The 24,899-nt window shown below is 37.0% G+C and overlaps 1 protein-coding gene across 6 annotated transcripts in view; it reads right to left on the reverse strand.

Annotated features, from left to right (window-relative positions):
• Positions 1-24,899, reverse strand: part of PPARG (peroxisome proliferator activated receptor gamma) — a 147,769-nt gene that overhangs the window by 114,227 nt on the left and 8,643 nt on the right. For 4 of the 6 annotated variants that reach the window (XM_025377456.1, XM_025377458.1, XM_025377454.1 and 1 more), the window contains exon 2: positions 9,475-9,551. The exons of the other annotated variants lie outside the window; for them this stretch is intronic. The gene's annotated coding sequence lies outside the window, so the exon portion shown is untranslated. The remainder of the gene's footprint in view (positions 1-9,474; positions 9,552-24,899) is intronic. 6 annotated transcript variants of the gene reach the window in all.

A 24,899-nucleotide genomic window follows, 5' to 3' on the forward strand; every position in this document is an offset into this window, starting at 1 on the left:
TCACTGCAGAGATTCTTTGAACTCACATCACATAGATAAGCATTTAAAAAACAATTTAGTCTTCTCTTCTCTTCTTTTCTCTTTTTTTCTTTGACAAAGTCTCACTGTGACCCTCAGGCTGGAGTGCAGTGGTACAATGATGGCTCACTGCAGCCTTGACCTCCTGGCTCAAGTGATCCTCCTGCTTCAGCCACCTGAGTAGCTGGGATTACTAGCGGGTGCCACCATGTTTGGCTAATTTTTTTTATTTTAATTTTTGCAGAGACAGGGTCTCACTATGTTGCTTATGCTGGTCTCCAACTCTTGGCCTCAAGCCATCCTCCCCACTGGGTATCCCAAACTGCTGGGATTACAGGTGTGACCCACCCACTCTGCCTGGCCTATATTTCTTATAGTAATATTGTTATTGTGGGGTCTGAAACAGAAATAAATAAATGCAGAAATATCTAAGTAATTTCAACAAATGACTCATGCTACAGATCAGTTTCTAGCAGGCAGAGCACCCAAGTATGTTCCTATAAATCTTAAATTAATGAAAACACATTATTACCAGCAAGGAAATAAATACCAGTAGATACTGGTATTTAGACAATAGCAAAAGACAAACACCACATTCTGCTCAGCTTTAATTTGTAGCAAGAAAGCAGGGACTAAGGAATAATGACGCACATTCCTCTAGCAATACATACATGCATATATACATATACATGCATATATGCATATATACATACATATATATATATACACACACATACACACATGCATATATACATAAATGTCCAAGATGCATTTCTAACAACGCATCCTCAAAAAAGGTTAGTACGTGCTAGGAAACAGTCAATCCTTACTGCAAAATGTAATACCTCTGCATGCAGCATAAGGGAGCAGTCTCCATTTACACTACATCCCTTAAAGAATTACTTAGATTTGACCAGTGTGTGGGGCACTGATTAGCGTGTACTGGTGACTGTTAGCTTGAGTAAGTTACTTGACCTCTTTCTATTTTGATTTATTCATTTGGAAAAGATAAAAAAGTGAAGGCAATTATTACAGTAATACCATAAATATACGCTGTAAATTATTTCTAAGCCCTTTATATATTTGATCTTACTTGATCCTTAACATAAACATCTCTTACTTAACAGGTAAGGAAACTTAAAAGACGGCCAAAGAACAGAAGAGGAAAGACAGTAACTAAGTGGCCTGGCTCCCAAAGCAGTGAATTTCCCTGGAATGACATTGTTAAGGTTCTTTCAAAGTATAACTAAAAGGTCAGCATCAGTAAAAATAAATAAATAAATAAATAAAAGTAAAAATTATTAAACATCTCTATAGTAATAGGAAATTACTGTTGTATGTAATTATCACAATACTTCATGAGTAATATACTTTATATTTCCAGTGAAAGTGACAAGGAAGATTTTGCGGTTTATTAGTCATGCCAGATTTCTCTAGGTATGCATAAAAGATTGCTTAAAAAATTAGGTCTTGTCAATTGTATTTATACTTTAATGGTTACTTCTGTATATAAAAGTACTTCAATTTTACGACATTATCTGGAAGAAGTTCAATAACAGATTTTTAATACTCTACTCCTACAAAATGATTGTAAAGCTCCATGGGAATTTAGATTTGCACAAGTTATTAGGATGTGACCTTTCCCTTAGATTTCTTATTTTAGGATCAACTTAACATGGTATTTCCCCAGTGGGAGCTGCTGTACTTCCTTCACAGATAAGAAGAATAGCAATCACAAATTATACTGAGCAAACTTAGGGAAACATACATTTCTGTGATGCAGACAAAACTGAAATCTTAAAAGGAGAACACACTATGTATTCCTTGGGCTTGAGAGGAAAGCCATGTGGCTTGTTAACAAAAGAAAACAAAAGTCATGCCATTATGGTATTTCCCTGAAATTTATACCTAATTGTTTCTTGTCCCAGCCACCAAGTCTTATGACTTTTAAAGATTATTAAAGATGTTTACGTCACTAAATTTCCTATGTCCTGTCTAGTGGGAGTATAAAAGGTTAAAAATATCTAACTTTTAATAATTTAAATTATTTCAGATCACAGGATCTGGACTGAAGAACAAGAAGTCACAAGCTTACGGGGAAAAAAACTAGAAGAGTATGAAAGAGAACACAGTTGCTTTCCTTTTGCCCCATGGAACTAGCTTCCAATTATTGAGCACTTACTATGTAACACTGTATATGTATGATTTGTGATATATAAGCTATTGGAGGCACCCAAAGAACCAAGCATGCCATAAGTCAGACTGTAGCGCTCATAGTTGACTTTATTTATTTGAGGCAAAGAAAACTGGGGAAGGAGACACTGAATCCCCAAACAGAAAGTTGAGAATAAACAGGAGAGAATTTCACCCATAATCTTTTTCCTATTCATTATAATGCATTGTAAACATATAGCTTTGTATCTTAAAATTCTTATATCTTTATTCTAAAATTTGTTTCCCAAATATTCAAACCACAAATTTAAAAACATTTGGTTTTAAATAAGTATTTTTTAAAAACTAAACTGAACTTATCTCTGTGAAAGTCCTACTTTGTTAAATCTGCATTTTCAAAAGCAATCATTTCTTCCTAATAACTAGCAACTGAGACTTACAGGCCGTAAGGGACCCACAGCACAGTATTTACATTTTATTTAAATCTGACATAGCCTCAGGAAATAATCTGTAACTTCTTTGCTATTAAGCTGGGTTTTTTAAAAAAATACCATTTGGGAGGCCAAGGCAGGAGGATTGCTTGAGGCCAGACGTTTGAGACCAGTCTGAGCAACATAGCAAGGCCTCATCTCTGAAAATAATTTAGCAATTAGCCAGGTGTGCTAGTGTGTGCCTGTAGTCCCAGCTACTCGGGTGGCTGAGGCAAGAGGGTCACTTGAGTCCAGGAATTTGAAGTTGCAGTGAGCTATGATCGCACCACTGCACTCCAGCCTGAGCAACAGAGGAAGGCTCTGCCTCTAAAGAATAAAAATAAAAATAAACTGCTCACATCGTTCTAATCTCTAAACTACTATTGAAGCTCTTCACTCTCCAGCCTCCTACCACTATCATACACTAAAGCCTTAAGTAAATAATTCATTTAAATTAACAGAAATCATTTAAATGTACCTCCAAAATACATTTATGTTTTGTATGTTTTGTTCATTTGCTATTAATATATCCTCCAAGAAATTTGAAATGTCATAAAATTAATAATGCAAGAGTAAGGTAATTAATTGCTCAAACACTTTAACACAGAAATTCCTCTCTTGGCAATTTATCTGAAGAAAATAACTTTTTTAATTGAGTGAAACATGTACATAAAGATATTCATGGTATGTAATGGTATAAGAATAAAACATAATTATATAATAATTAAAAAACCAGAAGCCACCTAAAAACTGGCTTAGTAAATTATGTGCTATCACTAAGATTATTGCCATTATGAAAAATCTGAAAGCCAGATAGAAATGAAAAATTTATAGGACCTAACAGTGAAAGAAGCCGAGGGCCAAGTGATAAATATACAGCAACTGTCAGTAAATAAAAAGCATACACATGTGAACAATACTGGAAGAAACTACAGAAGAATAGTTTTTTTGTGTGGTTGTGATCTTTTTATTTTAAAAAATATTTCACAGCTTTCTAGTAATAAAAATGAAAAGAAATGAACAAAAATGAAACAAGCCCAAAGGCCAAAATTCAAAAGCAAAAGTAATTTGTCTTCGTTCCTAATCACATTTCCACCCGCCTTTAAGGTTGGGGCAGTAAGCATTGCTTATGTTTCAACAATGAAGCCCTGAATTCATAGCATGGGTATAGCTAGGCAGAGAGTTTATTTACAGAGGGCAGGACTGAACTTTGCATGTGAGCACATACAGAAAATGATAAAGATCGTTGTGTCCTATTAGTAATTTACACAATTGTGATTTGCTCCACCCAGTACATCTATAATTGAATTCCTCAGTCATAAAATCATTGAGACCAAACAAGTTCAGATATCTTTTATCTAAACCCTTTTTCTCCCTCACCATCAGTTAACATATTTCTTAAGGGGCTTTTCTTCTTTTTATAGATTCATTTGTCTTAGTTATAAATTAACCCCACAAGCAACTCTCCCAGCCACCCAGCTCTACTGTTTCCTGTGTACCAGATTTTTTTTAACCTTACAATTTATGGTATACAAGCCATTTAAACTGCCAGTTGGTAAATGATGTCCAGGAACCATCTTTAGATTTTTTTTAAAAAAAAGGTTCCTAAGGATTAATGGTCCTCTAAGCAGAGATTCTCCTTAGAGCCAGACACCCTGGCAAAGAAGTGGATATAACTGCTGAAGACTTGTTACTTCTTTTTCAGTTTTTAAAACTGTAATAAAATATACACAATATAAAATTTACCATTTTAACCATTTTAAGTGTATATTCAATGGCATTAAGTACATTCACAATGTTGTGTAACCATTCTCCAGGATGTTTTCATCTTGCAAAACTGAAACTGTCCCCATTAAACACTAACTCCCCATTCCCTTCCCATGCCCCAGCCCCTGTTAAGCACCATTCTACTTTCTATCTCTATGAAATTTGACTACTTTAGGTGCAACTTCTGTTACTTCTTGTTTCACCTAAAAAATGTGAACTAGTGTAGTTTGCTAAATTAGTTGAACATATACAAGAGTTACCGGCAAAAAAATTCAGGTTTGAATTCCAAATACTTCACATTTCATTTTTCATGCCAAAATGCTTGAATTTAGACCACTTATTTTCAGATGCCAAAGTACATACCTGCTCCTAACTTTGTCTTTTAAGAGTCTGCTAGGCCGGGCGCGGTGGCTCAAGCCTGTAATCCCAGCACTTTGGGAGGCCGAGACGGGCGGATCATGAGGTCAGGAGATCGAGACCATCCTGGCTAACACGGTGAAACGCCGTCTCTACTAAAACACACACACAAAAAACTAGCCGGGCGAGGTGGCGGGCGTCTGTAGTCTCAGCTACGCGGGAGGCTGAGGCAGGAGAATGGCATGAACCCGGGAGGCAGAGCTTGCAGTGAGCTGAGATCCGGCCACTGCACTCTAGCCTGGGTGACAAAGCGAGACTCCGTGTCAAAAGAGCAGACTCTTTTTTTTTTCTGAGATAAAGTTTCGCTGTTATTGCCCACGCTGGAGCACAGTGGCACGATCTCGGCTCACTGCAATCTCCGCCTCCCAGGTTCAAGCAATTCTCCTGCCTCAGCCTCCCTATTTAGCTGGGATTACAGGCATGTGCCACCATGCCCGGCTAATTTTGTATTTTTAGTAGAGACGGGGTTTCTCCATGTTGGTCAGGCTGGTCTCAAACTCCCAACCTCAGGTAATCAGCCCGCCTTGGCCTCCCAAAGTGCTGGGATTATAGGCATGAGCCACCGCGCCCGGCCCTGCTCTTTTGATTTTAAAAGGCTTTATGCTTTTCTAAAATTAAATTGATTTTCTAGACAATTGAACACTGTCACTGATTTCCTTTAAGAATGAAAGTTCCCTTAGGACCACTTGTATTCACTGAATTCCCAGACATTTTGCCTAGAAACAATATGGTCTTCTTCTCTCCTCTCCGCATTCAAATAAATATAAGACAACGAGTTCTAAATTCTTGTTCAAATCCAGTCTTGGGTAATGATGATTGGGTGGATCAAGAGATTTTTTCCAAAGTATTTCACGAAATACTTTGACAGTTCTGGTGTGAACTTTCAAATCAGACCCTCACTGTCACCAACAAAAAACACTGCTAAGATGTGGTTCCGGAGGAGGCAGAGCTTTGTGGAGTTATTCCCACTCACAGGTTTCTAGAGAGCTGCAACTGGAAGCAACTGGCTAAAGTATTAAGTACACTAAATAGAGACCAGACTAGTGGAGGCAGAGATGGGAGTGTGTATGAGAAGGATTAGAAAACAGCTCAAGAAATAGTCTTGATGAAAAGAATGCCTCTGCCTTACACTGTTCTAAGATTTGCAAATGCAGAATCTTAACTCTACAAATTAGCAAAAATCTAATGAGAACGATTATTTAGTGACTCCACTGTGACCTGTAAAAAACTTCTTAACTTGAAATAATCTGAGGCTTACGGAAAGGTTGCGAAGATAGTGGAGGGAGTTCCTACATACCCTTTAGCCAGCTTCCCCTCCCAGCTGCTACAGTGCAGTCCCAGTACAATTATCAATGTTGATACACTGAAGCCAAGATACAGCATCCACCTGAGTTCCAGCAACAGATGAATGGATAAAGAAAATGGGGTTCACACACACAATGGAATACCATTCAGCCATAAAACAGAATGAAATCCTGTCATTTATGACAACATGGATGAGCCTGGTGGTTATCAGGTTAAGTGAAGTAAGCCAGACAGACACCACATGCTCTCACTCATATGTGGAAGTTTAAAAAGTTGATCTCGTAATCCCAGCACTTTGGGAGGCCGAGATGGGCGGATCACGAGGTCAGGAGATCGAGACCATCCTGGCTAACATGGTGAAACCCCGTCTCTACTAAAAAATACAAAAAACTAGCCGGGCGAGGTGGCGGGCGCCTGTAGTCCCAGCTACTCGGGAGGCTGAGGCAGGAGAATGGCGTAAACCCGGGAGGCGGAGCTTGCAGTGAGCCGAGATCCGGCCACTGCACTCCAGCCTGGGCAACAGAGCGAGACTCCGTCTCAAAAAAAAAAAAAAAAAAAAAAAAAAAAAGTTGATCTCATAGAAGTAGATAGTAGAATAGTTGCTACTAGAGGCTGGGAAGGGCTGGGGATAGCCAGAGATTGGTTACCAGATACAAAATTACAGTTAGATACAAGGAACTGTTCTAATGTTCTATAGCACCGTGGGGTGAATATAATTAATAACAACCTATTGTAAATTTTCCAGTAGCTAGAAGAGCAGATTTTGAATGCTCCCAACACAAAAAAATTATAAATGTTTGAGGTGATAGATATGCTACTTACCCTGATTTGATCATTATACATTACGCATGTATTGAAATATCATACTGTACCACATAAATATGTACAATTATGTGTTAATCAAAAATAATAATAAAAGCAAAAAAAAAAGACCTAATAAATTGAGAATGGCACAATACTGTAACTATTTAGATTTCACTAGTTTTCCTACTAATGTCCTTTTTCAGCTCCAGGATCCAATCCAGGATCCCACATTGCATTTAGTTGTTAGGTAATATTCTCCTCCAGATCTGTGGTGGTTCCTTAGTAAAGATGTGTCTTTTATGCCTCTGACACTGTTGAACGGAGACGGTCAGATACTTTGAAGAATGTGTCTGTATTTAGGTTAAAGCTTTCTCATAGTCAAATGAGATTAAGGATGTTTGGAAAGAATACGAAAGGCATGATGTGTCCCTTTCAGGACATTCTATCAGGGGTACATGTGCTCACTGTGTCTTATTATCCTTGCTACTAACCTTGATCATGTGGTTAAGGTGGTGTCTATCAGGATTGTCCACTGTAAAGTTACTATTTTTCCTTTTGTAATTAATAAGTGGGGGCAGATACTTTGAGGTTATGCAAATATCTGTTTCACCTTAAACTTTCACTCAATTATTTTATTTTATTTTATTTATTTATTTTTTGAGAGGGAGTCTTGCTCTGTCGCCCAGGCTGGAATGCAGTGGTGCGATCTCGGCTCACTGCAACCTCCACCTCTTGAGTTCAAGTGATTCTCATACCTCAGCCTCCCAGGTAGCTGGGATTATGGGCACCCGCCATCACACCCAGTTAATTTTTGTATTTTTAGTAGAGATGGGGTTTCACCATGTTGACCAGTCTGGTCTCAAAGTCCTGACCTCAAGTGATCCACCCACCTCAGCATCCCAAAGTGCTGGGATTACAGGCGTGAGCTACCATGGCTGGCCCACTCACTAATTTTAGTATTTATCAGTGGAAGTTGCATGCAGCAATTATTGCTGTGACTTTGTGACAACAATTTTCTATTTCCTCCATTCCTTTTACATTAATTAAAGTTTTCTACAAGGAAGAGTTCTTCTCCCCCCATTTATTTACTTATTCGGTTATTTATTTATATCAATCTGGACTCATGTGTATATATTTTATCTATAAATAAGATTATAATTTGATATTATACGTAGTTATTTTATTGATGAAATTGTTCCAGCTTTGGCCACTGGGAGCTCCTTCAGGTTGACTCTTCTGAGCACATCCTTACTTTCTGGCTCCACAATATCCTCCAGGCTCAGCTTGTATTTTCCCTGCCCCAGGCTTAGAATTAACCACTTCTCCAAAGAGCTCTGGTTTCCTTTAAGGAAAATGGTATAGACTGAGTATCTCTTATCCAAAATGTTTGGGACCAGAAATATCTCGGATTTTGAAATTTTTTGGATTTTGGAATATTTGCTTAACATATACTTGTTGAGCATCCCAAATCCAAAAATCCAAAATCCAAAATACTCCAAGGATTGTTTTCTTTGAGCATCACCTATATGCCCAAAAAGTTTGGAATCTGGAAGCATTTTGAATTTCAGATTTCAGATTTGGGATGCTCAGCCTGTATTTGGAAACCACGATCTAGTTTGCTACTGGGGAGTCACTGCTCTAGGTTCTCTTAGCAGACAGAGTTAGCAAACATATGTATGTATAGTAACCCACGTATATACACATCTCTATATTAATTTCTGTATCTATCTGATGATTCTTTATTCAATATTGCTCGTTGTGGATTTCATTTATTTGCAGATTTCAGGAAAATGAGCTATTCTGTGATAGCTCATGATTTACCAAAATCAATAGCCCTAAAACTACATAAAACCTTGAAGTGGTATGTCTCCTTTTCCTTCCCAAAAAAGTTGGGGACTAAGAATTGCCTTAGAACCCTATAGTTAGGCCTCGGAAAGATAAATTATCCATGGTGGATATCCCAAAACTTTGGGAGCCCCTGGAGCCTCTGAAATCCTATCCCAATCTAGTGAGTTCCAGGAAGGAAGTAGTTTTAACGCCGGGTACCAGCTATAACTTAGCAATTCTTCCTCCTAGAATGGAGCACATCTGGCTAATATGAAGCTACTTTCTCCTTTGTGACCACAGATTATGACTGCATGGCCAATAGGGAACCAGGCAAGAAATCTTAATTTTTATCTCAATTTAATTAAAAGTATCATAAGACTCTAAAATCACGTGATTATTACTTAAGTAGAAAAATAAAATGAACGTAAAAGACTTTAATTAGAGATTCATTTTTAAGGATTTGAGTTAGTTCTCAACTTCTAGGTCATTTTCCTATCCTACCTTTGTTTTGTGTTAGACAAATATGTTACACTGCATAGTCCAAATGACTAGAAAATTATATAGCAGAAAGTATTAGAACAGTCAAAAATTACTCTCTAGGAAATTTTACAATAAAATACTATGTATAATTTGCATATTCTTTAAAAGGGATACTTTTCAATACAAATGCAGTATAAATTCTGATTTTACTTACTGTTAAAGGCTGACTCTTGTTTGAGAAAATGGTCTTCTTGCTGTATATTTTTGGTTTAGTGTTGGCTTCTTTCAAATCTGAACAATTAAAAAGAAACAAGATTTTCAATACAAACACATGTTCAAAAAGTGTACACATGTACACAGCCTAGGCTGCCAAAACGCACATGCCCAAATAAATTTACCTTCTCTACTAGATTTCAATCTGAATGTTTGCTTTCCCTGGGCCTATAATGCTTCATATTCTCTAGAAGTAACAGACCACAAAATGATTCATCATAAATCATGCGGGACGGGAGAATCTTTTAAAAATTATTTCATAAAAGAAACATGTATTAGATTCACTTCACCTGCTTTCCTATTTCCATCACTAACATGAATGAAGCCCCTTTCCATCTTTTATGTCACATGAATGATGATACCTCTATTACTGCGCAGACTTAAGAAAAACTAGACCTTAAACGGATTAATAACCTTGAAAGTTAATGTTTGATAAGTTATACATTGCAAGAACGATCCTTAATAAAATATAACTTCATTCTAGATGACACATGGTTAGTAAGCCTAAGGTGACAATACAGTCTTGTGCCACAACCACTTAGGCAAGGCAAATGCAGCACACCCCTTGCGAAGCAGACTTTTCAGAGGATGAACCAGAGAGCAGATCATCTAAGTAAATGGTCCTAGGGTCTTAGGATTCACAACCTTATCTCTTATGAAAGGCTCAAGGATCCTAGAATTGCTGTATTTTCCATCAAGACAAAACAGCATCTAATGCCAAAAGCCTTATCATCAGGGCTTGAATAGAGCCAACATTGAGACCTGACATTCTACGCAGTCTAACCTACATGAAACTCTACAGTGTTTTCTCTTTTAAATCTGTACCTTTTAATTTATATTTTTATAATCTGAAACTTTAAATTTATATAATTTTAATTTATTATTTACAAAAGCTATTTTATTACTTAACACTTGGCATAAACGTAGTAGACTATGAAGATAAAATTTTTCCCATTTTGTTAACTCTAGCAGGAAATAATATAAATCATAGCCAACGTATTTTGCCTGTTTGTTTATTTCTCTGGCATTGTTTAGTACTTCTATTTGAAAAATGAAAGAAAATCTTTTCACTTTAGAAGGCTGAGGCATGTGGATTCCTTGAGCCCAGGAGTTCGAGACCAGCCTGAGCACTACAGCGAAATCCTGTCTCTACAAAAAATAGAAACATTAGCTGGGCATGGTGGCGTGTGCCTGTAGTCCCAGCTACCCAAGAGGCTGAGGCAGGAGGAACTCTTAAGTCCCGGAGTTCAAGGCTATGATCACACCATTGCACTCCAGACTGGACAACAGAATGAGACCCTGTCTCAAAAATAAAAAAGGAAACTTTTTAATACAGACTCAATATCAAAAATAAAGCAACAATTTTCTTTTCAGAATGGGACACGTTCGTCTTTAGAAAGAGCTTATGTGTCAGTGTGTTATGCCCGCATGTTTTATGTTTTCTGGCTGTGACTGCTGACCGGTATCATGGCAATTTACATAAACACACTCTAATTTGTTAGCCAGAAATGAAAGGAGTACCCACAGTGAAACCGCTCATTACACACAACACGCAGAACACATGAGAGATGAGAAACAACTTTATCTACGACAGATTACCACTTGGGGGTTTTTTGATTTTTGCATTCTTTTTTTTTTTTTCACATTTAAGGCAACTATTAAAAAGGGTTCAAACGTGAAAACAAAAGGAAAGAATTTTAATCTAAAAAACTGAACAAAATCTGTATGTAAAAATTAAAGAATGTTGATTCCAGGTTAAGATTAAGTTGTACCAGCTTTCCTTGATACTTGTGCCAATTTTCCTTTGAAATACGTACGTATTTCTTCAGAAGTAGATGGACAAAAAGTAAAGATTTCTAGAAACTGGTATCTATTCCTAGTGTGTAGCTCCAAGTGTTGACTCAAACAGAAAACTTGGCTGGTTCTCACTACTGTCAGAGTCAGACAGATTTAGGTAACCTTTCCCCAGGCCCCCTCCTGCTACTAGTCCTCCTCCTTCTGAACCCATTCAGAATTGCGCTGTATCTTAGAAGGAATTGTCTCCAGACATGAAACACAGTAGGGCAGAGACAAGATCATTCTGCGGGGGAATAGACACCAAGGACTGCAGTTCTTTCACCTCTGCCATTTGGTCAATTAACTCAAGACTGGTTTATATTCATTTGATTATAAACGCCCTACCGATCATCTCTAGAAGCCAGAGAACTGGGCTGTGAAGACAGCAGACAATTGCCTCACACTTCAACACAGCCCACGTTAGATAGGGGCTGCTCATCTCTACTCACACAATGGTTTTACATCTGGAATGGGATTTTTACCAGAACCTAAGTAAATAATAAGGCAGGCCAAGGGTAGTTTACTCAGACTAACTTGTCAGAAATGAAATAAATGGTGAAGTTGACTTAAGTTATAGAAAAATATTTAACAATGGAAAGAATTGAAAACTTACCAAAGAATTACTTCCCCCAAAAGCTATTAGTTTTATAGGTGATTTTTTAAAGCTTTCAAGGAAGAGATAATTTTCCTACATAAGCTGTTTCTAAGTAGGAAAAAATATAGTGACATAATTAACTTTTCTGGAGTATCATAACACTGATATTAAAACCTGACAACAGAGAAAAACATCAGTCCCACTTATCAATATTGATTTTAAATAATAAATAAAATGCTAATTAACAAATTAAATCCTCTCTTAAAATAATGAGCCCCTGTAATCAAGTTAGATTTATCTCAGAAAGGCAAAGAAGATTTAATATTTGAAAATCTATTAAAATGTGTCACAGCACTAGGTCAAAAAACCGTATGATTACTACAAAAATGACAGAAACAGTACTCAGTAAAATTCAACATCCATTCTTGACAAAACTTCTTTTAAAAATTATGAAACTTTAAGAACAAGAATATTAATCTCAAACTTTATAGTCAGTATCATCTTAATTGTGAAATACTGGAGCAGCATTTCCCAAAATGTATTCTATAGATAACTTGTTCCCTAAGATTTTCCAACAGAAAAGGTTCTACCATAAAATAAATTTGCATATGGTCTTCATTTTTTGAGATTAATAAAGTACATTAACATAGTATGTACTCTGTAAACCTTGTAATTTAAAAAACAAAACCACCATCAACAGTAACAATTTGCTTCTCAGTTTAATTCAATGGTTCTCAAACTTACTTGAACACGTTTTTAATTTCTTATTATTTCACTCTTCAACTCACTTTACTGTGGTTTTTGTCACCTACCTTTCTACTGAAACTTAAGTACATGTCATCTCCTTCCTGCTAAATCCATTAGACTTTTCTTGACTTCAATTCTATTTTTCCAGTGGCATGCTGGTAAATATTTAATTGGCTCTCCTTGCAGAGAAAAATGCCCTGATTGGTAGTGTTTGCCAATTTTTGTGGTGTAAATAATCCCACCATGACTGATTTAAAAGCAGCACAAATATTACAGCGTATTTCCACTACTCAGATATCATGAACATGAATCATCTCAGCAATGTAAAATAATTAGGAAGTGGTGTGCTTTGTGTACTTATTACTTTTTAATATAATTTGTTTAACTGTATTCAATTTAAGCGTTAATAATAGCATGCATAACAATTGGCTCAATAAAATTCTGAAAATTTAACAACGTGGCTCCAGCACATCACAGTCTCTGCCTCTGCAGCATTTGATATTTTGCCCATCCTCTACTATTGAATCTGTCTCTTCTCTTGACTCCTTGAGATCAGTTTCTCCTTTTTTTTTTTTTTTTTTGAGACAGGGTCTTGCTCTGTCACCCAGGCTGGAGTACAGTGGTGTGATCATGGTTTACTGTAGCCTCAACCACCCAGGCTCAAGTGATGCTCTCACCTCAGCCTTCCAAGTAGCTGGGACTACATGTGTGCACCACCACACCCAGCTAATTTTTCATTTTTTGTAGAGGCGAGATCTCCTTATGTTGTCCATGCTGATCTCTAACCCACCTTGGCCTCCCAAGTGCTGGGATTACAGGTGTCAGTCATCGTGCATGGCCTCCTATTATCCTACCATATGATGACTATCTTAGTCCCTTTTCCTGGTACCCCTTCTTTCTGAGCTTTTCTATTTTGTGCTCTCCAAGTTTCTTCTTGGCCTTCGTCTCTTCTTTATATTCTTGCCCTCAGCACTCTGACTCATAAACACATCTACTCGCTTACAGCTCCCAAATCTCTCTCTAAACACAAGTTCTCTCTTGAGAGTTCCAAGGAAAAACAATTCAACACCTAATTGGACAACTCCTCATTCCCTGAAAAATTAAAAGAAATTCCCTTCTTTACCGGGGTCTTTCAAAATACATTAAAGAAAATTCAGTTTTTAATCACAAAGCATCTTCTCATATACTACTTCCCTTTAATTTCCCCTTAATTCCCTTTAATTTTCCTTTAAATGTTTTCACACACCATGCTCTCCAAAGTGTCTCCTTCACCAAAGGCCATCCTACCTACACACTCTTTATTCCCAGTCCAGGAATTTCACGATCTCTCCCTCTTCCTCTGATTCCCAGCACTTTGTTATGCATATCAACCCAAATCTTCTGCTTTTCATGACCAGTTCCTTTCTACTCATTCTTTAATTCTTCTTCATAAAAATATAGGACTGACCTTGTAAGATCAACTTTTTTAAGAGTAGGGGAAGGGATTACCATACTGTCAAATTACAATTCTCTGTGGTAAGTTGGGGCAGGTGGAAGTATGTGAACACTCACAAATGACTAATTTTTGTCCCATGCAAGTAAATAAATGGATCTGTCCCCTAACCCCACCATAGCTGACTGATTCAGTCAGAGGCCAGACACAAGATGAGCCATTTACATTCCTCTCCAGATTTTTACAACACTGATAAAATCTGCTATATTCAATTGACCTCTATATCCTGAGACAAAATAAAATGCCTTTAGATTAAGAGGAATTTAAGAAAGAGAGACAAAAAAAAATTTTCCTAACAGTGGTTGATTTTAAGTGATGATGAAGTCAGCAAACATAAAGATTTGGTGATCTAATTTACCTTGTCATAAGCAACAATAGGTACTTTCAAGTTGCTTACTACTTACAAGACACATAAGCTCATTTGCAGTGAATTAACACAACTAAGAGTTTCAATTTAATCCACTGTCACATGTGAATATGGTTACACTTGTATAGGTCTAATTGTTAAATGTGGAATAGTGGTGGTGGTGGTGATGGGATGTGGACATCTCATTCCCTGGAAGGCCAAATACTTGCAAAGTAGGCTCTTGTGCAGGACAGGGTGGCTGGATTCAGACTGTCTGGGTTCAAATCCTAGTTTTTTATCACCTGGGAGGTTATTTTACCTCTCTGTTCCTGTTTCTTCATCTGACTTTAATACTGTATATTGGGGGTCCCTCACCCCAGGGCTGTGAACCAGTAGCAGTCCATGGCCTGTTAGGAACCGGGCCACATGGCAGGTGATGAGCGGTGGGTGAGCCAACATTACTGCCTGAGCTCTGCCTCCTGTCAGATCAGCAGCAGCATTAGCATCAAAGGTGCAAACCCTATTGTGAACTGTGCATATGAGGGATCTATGTTGCATGCTTCTTAGAAGAATCTAACTAATGCCTGATGATCTAAGGTGGAACAGTTTCATCCCAAAATCATTTCCCCCTGCCACCAATCTGCTGAAAAACTGTCTTCCATGCAACCAGTCCCTGGTGCCAAAAAGGCTGGGGACTGCTGATGTACATAGCTATTGAAAGAATAAAATGAGATAATGTATACAATGTGCTTAAAACAGAGCCTGATATAGAATACGCATTCAACAAATATTAACTATTACCATCAAGAGCTAGATGACTTCTTTGGTGCTTAATTATGGAGTAATCATTTAGAAGGATGGTTAAATGACATTTTGGTTCAGGATTAACTGCAGAATGATCTAAAGGCAGAGAGAATGGAGAGAAAATGTTCTCTAAGCACAAAATTGTATGGTTACATTTATAAATTGATTGTAAAAGTCCAAAAAGTTATGATGGGTATTTGGGATTAGGAGGTAGAATGACACTATAGATTTGAAATATTAAGCAACAATTATTTGTTGAGCATCTGCTATTTGTTAGCGGTATTCTAGACAATAATGATACAGAATTAACAAAACAAAGATTCCAGCTTTTTTATGACTGCACATATGAAAGTGTAATAAAAAATTAGATGCTGAAGACACCTGCTATGTCTGCATTTGGAAAAAAGAAGGCAGAAACCAAGGTTGTTAAAGACAATTAGAAGTTATTCAACAACCATTATGCTTACAAAAATTTATGACTCAAAGTCTACCGACCTCCTTCTACCAATTTGAAGATTAGTGATTTAATACTTAAAAAAAATCAATCAAAATCCATTTTTAAGTGATATCCAACTTTATTTCATCTCATAAAGAGCAACATAACATTTTGTTAATGTTAAATTCAGAAAAAAAAATCCCTATTTGATCATGTGTTTAGTAGATAAAAATATACTTCACTTCCATATTACAGTCAGAGACAACCAAAGGCAGAGACAGTAGGAATTGGGAAAGAGAGGAAAGGAAGCAGAAATTCAGAGGGAGAGAAACAGAGACAGAAAAAGAAGGAAAAAAGAAAACATAGGGAACACCAGGAAAGAAAAAGGGGAGAAGGGTACAGGGAACAAGAACAAGAGCTAGCGCCACAACTGAGGCGAAAAGAGGAGGAAAGAGAGGAAGAGAGGAAGGAAAGAAGATAGAAGAGAGGAAAGGCTCAGACATTCCGATTAGTCAGAGGCAGTAACTTTTCCATGTTCAAGCTCAGCTATTTACTTTGGGTATCAGTATCAGAGAGAATCGTCATTGGTTGTTAAATATTAAGAAATTAAGGAGCCACCAAAATTACTCAGCCAAAAAGTTTTCCCATTGTTATTACATATAAATACGACTTTAAAGAAACCATCTTTGCTTCTCTCTGCATTCACGTTTTCCTTTGCTCATACTATTTTTCCATTTGAAATATTTTGTCCACCCTCACCTCACATTCGTTCAACAATATTCAATAAACATTTATTGGGTAACTACTGTATAATACCAGGCACATGTGAAATTTTTACATATATCTTAATGAAATGTATAAGCCATTTTAATAATACACAATGAAAATTGGCTATTTTAACAAAATATTCTACTAGACTTGAAGTGAAACAAATTTTTTTCTTCTGCAGCTAACATTTTTCTTCACCTTTTACCATAAGCATTAAAATCATCCTCATGAAAATGTCCTTTATCTGAGTTAAAAATATTCTAGAATTCCCCTTAAAATATAGTAAGACTATCACTCCTATAGGAGTCTACGTCCTCCACATCCTCTAAAGTGCGATTAACCTGTGATCATTCTAGCTGTTAAACATAACAGTTTGACATTTGCAGTAACTAGTCACATAAGTTGAACAATAAAAGTTATTTCACCCAGTTAAAATGACATCCCAAAGACATCCTCAAGTGGTCACGCCTGGTCTTGTTCAACCACAACATGACATCATGGGGGCAAGAACGAATGATTTACAGGTGGGCAGCTTGACTGCAATTTATGTAACTCACTTCTGCAGAAATTTGCATGACTTGTGACACACATCACGTGAAAGAGGAACTTACTATAAATATTAAAGTTGGAAATAAGTGTCTGAGAAAGCATTAGAGAATAGTACTTGCTTTAAAAAGAACTGTGGAACTAACTGTACAGATAAATTCAAAATTGAATCTGCATGCAAATTTAGGTAAACATAATTACAAGTGCTAACAGAAACAGACAGAAACTTAGTATCTGATGTTTCGATACAGTCAATCATGAAGAAAATACGTCCTACTAAGTTCATATTAGAGAATAGGGAATCATGGCACCTTAGGGTGACACAAGACCTTATAAGTTACCTAGTCCATTTCTCCCGCCAAAGCAAGATGTCTTGAGAGATGATTCAGACTCTACACAAATATGTCCAATGACAAAGCACTCACTTTCTCACAAATCATCCTTTCCCACTGTGGGACAGCTGTAGTTATTAGAATGCTTTCCTTATGCTGAGCTGAACTAGACCTCCCTTTAATTCCTAGCAATCCTTTGAAAAAGAAGGAGGGTTATTTATGTAACGGTGAGCTCCACAAGAGAAGGTGCCAGTCCATCTTGCCTACTGCCCCGGTCCCAGTGTCTAGCACAAGGGGTGGGACATTATAAAGGAGCCATAAAACATGACTGCCTGGCCAGGCACAGTGGCTCACATCTGCAATCCCAGCACTTTGGGATGTTGAGGCGGGCAGATCACTTGAGGTCAGGAGTTCAAAACCAGCCTGGCTAACATGGCAAAACCCCATCTCTATTAAAAATACTTTTAAAATCTAGCTGGGTGTGGTGGTGCATGCCTGTAATCCCAGCTACTCACGAGGGTAAGGCAGGAGAAGCGCTTGAATCCAGAGGCAGAGGTTTCAGTGAGCCAAGATTGTGCCACTGCACTCTAGCCTGGGTGACAGAGTGAGGCTCCATCTCCAAAAAAAAAAGACTGCCCTACAGCAGTCAGTCATCAACCCCACTCATTCATCCTTTAGGGCGGTGGTCTTCTAACTCTGGGATGAAGGAAGTTTCTTGTCTCTTACACCCACTGTGGATATTGCTATGAAATGCAAAATTATGTGCTTGAATATCATAATAATATTAAAGTTTTAAAGGCTTACCTTCAAATCTATCTTTACCGTGTGCCAGGTCCGTAACTAACACTTGTGGGGCAGCATCAAGCCACAGACCACACTTTGAGCACCACTCTCTGCTTCAGAGCATCGTCTACATCTGTCCTTCCACTTCACTCTCACAGGCCCTCCTCATGGTATGTCCAGATTTTGCAGCAGCCTCCTGACTGCTTTCCCTGCATGCTACTGCCAAATCAATCTTCTGATTCAATCATCTCACCCCTCTTCTTAAGATATGGAATCTCCCCGTTCCTTATGAGATAAAACCCACACTCCTTCTCCTGCATTCCAGACCCTTTATCATCTGGCCTAAAATCTACACTTCCAACCATGTTTCTCACTAACCACATCCATGCACTCTCCACTTCAAACTGGTTAATCTCTGCAAACCTTCCCCTAACTCTATGCTTATTCGCTATTCCAGGCTTTGTTTTCTTATCCTGGAAATTATTTTCTCTTTTGGCTACCTCAAACCAGGAACTTTTTTTTTCTTAATTTGAGGTAAAATTCACAATTTAAAATGTATTTATGAAGTGTACAATCCAGTGGTATTTAGTAATTCTTAAAGCTGTGCAATCATCACCTCTGTGTAGTTCCAAAACATGTTCATCACCTCCAAAGGAAATCCTGTACCCATTAAGCAGACACTCCCCCTTTCCTTTCTCTTCAGCCCCTGGCAACTCATCTGCTTCCTATCTCTATGGATGTACCTACTCGGGATATTTTGTACAAATGGAATCATCCTTTAATTCCCTTCTTGTTTCTTTTTCTGTACTGTTTTTAGTATTTTTCGTGAGGCTAACCTGTCAATCCCTGAGTTTCTGAAGTTTAGTTCAATTCCCACTTTCTCTATGAGGCTTTACCTGGCTGTGCCCTCCACTCCACACTGATCTTAGCCTTCTCTGAATTTCCATAGCATTTGTTTTCTCCCTTTACTTATTTCGGCCCTTAATACTGCTGTGAATTGTTAGTTACCAGTTTCAACATTACCCCTTCTTGGCTCATGTAGATGATAAGCTCCTAGCTACAGAAGCTCTGGTATCTCCCTTTGTGCCCAGAACCAACTTGAACACATGTGCAACTCTTTGTGTCTGGCAATACATGAAGGAATAATAAATCAAGAGAACTGAAGTCTAGATGATGAATAAGAGAAAGCCTCAAACCTGTTTCAGTTCTTTATCCTTCCTTATATTATCTTCTCTCAGTAAGAGAAGCATCTGCTTGTGTCTAGCAGGGCACTTCTTTGCCCTAGTAGCTGAACAGGTGTGGTGGCAGAAGGAGAATGGCAGGTTGCCCAAGGGTGGAGAGCATGGAAGTTCCTTGCATTGATCTTTAGTGAGCAGACTCTTACCTTCGTTTTACACCCACAGATGAAGGCCTATCAAGAAGAGTGGGTGTCCAGAGATGTCACTCCATCTATTTGCTTTGCTTGTATATGTAAAGCAGTTTCTTTGGTATTTTGAGGTTGCTCATTAACACATATCTACCTTGTAAAAGGAGATTAACTGTTAAATAATTGTGATGATAATACTTGTGATTCATATATGAACTAGCTGAGCAACTGAATTAAATGACATCTTATACACAAATGAGGCCAAAACTTGATACTGTTTTATCTAACATTGAATGAAGTTTAAGAAGAAAACCAGTTTCATTTTACGCATGAGTAGTAAGTCTGAATAACATTTTGTACTGGGCATTACTGTAAACTTTTCTCCAACTGTGGTATTAAGCAGAGTTTGTTACAGTTGCCACTGAAGGTTTCCAAACAAGAATGCAAAACAATACTCTGGTCCTCAGGCCATTAAAAAACCTGTTCTTCTGACCAGAACAACTACAAGGTCCAACATAGAATGTTGAAGTCTATAATTAACATTTTTCCCTTTCATATCCCATTTTGCCTGCTTTTGAATAACAAAATGGAAATTTCTCCTGGCATTAGTTCCATATCATTATGTATCATAAAAACAATACATAAAATAGGAATTAATATTTTAAAGAGTAGTTTAGGAAATTCCCTAAGATTGTGGAGAATCCCATACAAGTGATATTGAAAAAGCACACACTTGTCCTCAAAATAAAATCGAGTTGAAAAGTATTAATAAAGTGTATATAGTGCACCCAGTTTCCTGTGCTGCTGGCTGGGAATTAGGGAAGGTATACAGTGCACAGCAAGGTAAACAGAATAAGAACTACGATACACATTCCTATCCTCTAAGAACTAACAATTTTGCTTGGTACATGGAATTTTCCCATGAAAATTATAAGACACGACAGCAAATAATCAGCAAACATGTGTAACACAGAACATGGAATATATCAGATTCCATTTCAGAGTAGATCTGATTTCTAGTTACGTTTTACTTAGGCTTATATTAATATTTGCATTTTCTGAATTCAAAAGCTGGTTTCACCTCCTTTGAGAATGAAAAAAAAAAGCTGGGACCAGGATAAATATTTCATACACAAGATATATGACAAAGAAAGTCAATCTGACATTAAAAATTTTAATGTTCACAATAAAAAGAAATTAATTGTGGCTGTATTGTGCTTAGTTAAGATCAAAGATCACACAGAAGGCTAAGTCGAGTACACAGCATGAATTACATGAATGACTTAAAGACACAACCACGGCAATGTGCTGTGTTCAATCACTTAGTCATTTTCTCAGCTTTTATTGAGCCGTGGTAATTTGTGTACCCAGTGCCAGATACTGCTATGTCTCACCATTTTATAAGGTCATGATTATAGGTGGGCAGATTTAATGAGTGGTCATTTGGTAAATGTTTATAGAACCAAATAAATTAACTCTGTTGAAATTTGCAAAATTTGAAGGTTTTGGTTACCTCTGTATTGAGTTACACTGTAACATTTCATGGCCCTGTATATATGAAAGAATTAATTCTACTTAATTTTACATAACATCCATCAAAACTGACTTTCCTCATCATTTTTTCCCAAAAACTTCATGTGGTTCAGAATTTATTTCTAAGCGATCAATACGATATTTTCTGTCAACTTGAAAACAGAACTGAAATAGTAAACAGTTTGTGAATACAGAAACTGAAAATAGCTATAATAAGTAATTTGATCAAAATAATTTGGTTGTTTAAAATAGAATCTGAGTCTCCTTTTACTCAAATATTATATTCTAAGCTTGTAAAAGTTTGTAATGGCCTTTTAAAGAGAAAGCAGCCAACTTTATCTCCCAAGAAAAAAAGTTTTTTTGATGTTAATGGGACATTCTCCATGAACTTTGTTTTACATTTTGTTAGGGGTAAATAATTTTTTTAAATTAATTAATTTATTTATAAATTAAATTCACTTGGATATTAACCACTTAAATCTACTGTGAAAACATAAATAATCCTTCTGCAAAGTGAATAATCCTCTTGTCATTTGGATTTTCAAGGAAAGTAATAACTTATTAGCAAAGGATTCATTCTTACCTCCTTTGGAATAACTCCATTACTGAGACAGAAATAAATTATAAATATATTATGCATAATATACAATATATAATGTATGCAATATAACCTAAGATAACAGGATAGTAAGAGAGCTAGGAAAAAATATTCAAGGACACAGATTTTCTTCCCCATACCCTATACTAAACTCAGAGAGAGCCACCTGAATTCATGGTGCCTAGCAATGCCATCTAGTTACAAGGCACAGGCCCATTCACCCCCTCTTAGTCACTGTCATTCCCACTGAAAATGTTCTCCTTAAATCTAGATAACAATAATCGTAAACTCAAGGAGGAATGGGGATTTGTCTGTCTGTTCATGCTTTACCCTCCTTATCTGAAACAGCTCTTGGCACAAAGTAGGGACTCAATAGACATTTGTCGAATAAATCTACATTTAAAAAAAGCTTCAGGCTGGGCGCGTGGCTCACGCCCATAATCCCAGCACTTTGGGAGGCAGAGGCCAGAGGACTGCTTGGGCCTATGAGTTCAAGACCAGCCTGGCAATATGGCAAACCCCTGTTTCTACAAAAAATATAAAAATTAGCTGGGTGTAGTGGCTCACACCTGTAGTCCCAGCTACTTGGGAGGCTGAGGTGGGAGGCTCACTTAAGCCCAGGAAGTTGAGCCTGCAGTGATCCATGATGGTACCACTGCACTCCAGCCTGGGTGACAGAGTGAGACCCTGTCTCAATCAATCAATCAATCAATCAATCAATCAAATACAAAAATAAAAAGCATCAGTCTCAGTAGATCTATTCTCTAAGGTATCATCACATCGAGTTTATTTTACCCATAAACACATTCTAAGATCTATAAACTAAATATTGTTAGCTGAAGTTTGTCTTGGCTTATCATTAAGGATGAAATCATCCCAAACTAGGGAGGCATACAGAATAAATATTTATAACACTGATATGAAATTTCTAAAAAGCTTTTAAAACTTTAAAATAAAGATTATTCTAGGACATGCCACAAGTTTCACAAAAGAAGTCCCAAAGAAAGTGACAAGAAAAATGTAATCTGTAACCTCTGTAAAAGGCAAAACCACTTAACTTTCTCCTTTGGGATTTCTAGGACAATGCAACAGAAAAGATGAAAAAAGAATTCATTCAAAGGCTATTACTCTGTATATGTGTGTGTGTGTGTGTGTCTATACATATATATAACTTTCACAATGTTCACACCGATTTTAGGAAACCTCTACTCGCTTGCAATTTTACATTTCTTTTTATTTTTAAAATTATTATCACAAATTATATCAAGGGCTCATAATGACCATTTGTAACAGTTTACCTTTGCATGCATCTGCATCAGCTGCTATTTATAATAAGCGCAACATTCTGTCAGGAGCTGGAAAACTGGATAACTCTATCATGAGGTCATTCAATTTTAGAAAAAAAAAGGAACATAACAGAAAAAAATTAGAAAAAATAATCAAGAGAGAAGGGCTTTAAAAGAAAGTAACTCTGGAAACTATTTTTTAAAAGCTCTATTTGCCAGCATATGCTAAAGATCAAGTAGATCATGGACCCAAACAAATCAACCAAATTAAACCTTACGTATGGCTGAGAACATTAAGAGGCCATAAAAGTGATGGGTTTCTTTCCCCATGCCAAATGGAGACTAGGCAAGTAAAATGTACAGGGAAGTCCAATATGTGAAATAAAATTTAATGTAAAATAAATTTTGGGTATAATAGGAAAAAATCATGTATTGCCTTGATCTTTATTGATCAGAAGCACAGACACACCAAAAAGAAAAAAAAATCTATAAATGTATGCTTTTAATTATAGATGTAATTTATATTACTGAATAAACTTTGGGAAAGATAGAAAAATATAAAAACAAACAGAAAGCCCTCCATATCTCACTACTTTAATATAACTATTATCACTTTTGTATATTCTCTTCCAGACTTTTTCATATACATACATTTTTGTAAGGTTCCAATCAATAGTTCACATACTCTTTTTTTTCTACTTTTTAAATATTTTTCAGAGTTGTGAGTAGTTTCTAAATTGTCATTATAATTGCATAATATTTTACCTATTGATTATACCACAATTTACTTAACTATTTCCCTACTGTTGGATATTTAAGTTACTTCCAAATATGGGTTCTTATAACAATGCTTTTATGAAACTCTTTGTGTATATGGCTTTTCCTATATCCTCCAGCCCTTTGGGAAAAGTCCCAAAAGTTACAAAACATTGCCCAATGCTTTCTAAGTGGCCTGAACTAAATCTTAGTGACATCAGATATATATGAGTATAAATCTCTTTAATCCTTGAAATTACAGAATTTTAAAATAAAAAAAACTATTATCAACAATCACTAGGAAGGGAGTATTTTCTACTATTATTAAACTGTAATTGAGGTTTACAAATCTATATCTTGTAAATCTGTTTAACATGAACCAGTCCTCTAGGGCCGATCATCCTCTGTGATTTTATAAAATCCAGTCTTTGAAGCTGTAGTCTTTGACGCGGAGACTCGGGATTCCTAAGCAGCCATGCTAAGCTAAAAAGAACCAGTGTTGCAAGGTCTAATTAGTGAGCCGGCTCGCCTCTTGACAAAAGCTTATTGACAACAGCACTGAGCTTTTCTAAGTAATAAATGATAAGCCAGTGGGGGTAATTTTATAGGATGGTTCCAAGAGATCCTATGAATGGAGAGAGATAGGGCAAAGGACTTAACCATAAGCAAGGGTAAGGCCTACTAGAAATCATCCAAAGCACACTAACAAATGGGCCCCACACTATCAGGTGGGGTGCAAGAATCATCTTGGATCAAGAGTTCCCAAAGAGCATATAAAGCAGAGTCCCTAAAACACAGATTGCTAGGCCCACCCCAGGTCTGGGATGGGGTCCAAGAAATTGCATTTCTAACAAGCTGCCATAGGATGCTCACAATCCCAGGACCACATTTGAAGAACCATTGTCTTAGACTAATTCTTTATTCTTTTTTTTTTTTTTTTGAGACAAAGTCTTGCTCTGTCATCCAGGCTAGAGTGCAGTGGCACAATCTTCTCAACTCACTGCAAACTCCACCTACCGGGTTCAAGCGATTCTCCTGTCTCAGTCACCCAAGTAGCTGGGATTACAGGTGTGTGCCACCATGCCCAGCTAATTTTTGTATTTATAGTAGAGACGGGGTTCTGCCATGTTGGCCAGGTTGGT

The sequence above is a fragment of the Theropithecus gelada genome, chromosome 2 (genome assembly GCF_003255815.1).
Source record: "Theropithecus gelada isolate Dixy chromosome 2, Tgel_1.0, whole genome shotgun sequence".
NCBI classification, from domain to species: domain Eukaryota; kingdom Metazoa; phylum Chordata; class Mammalia; order Primates; family Cercopithecidae; genus Theropithecus; species Theropithecus gelada.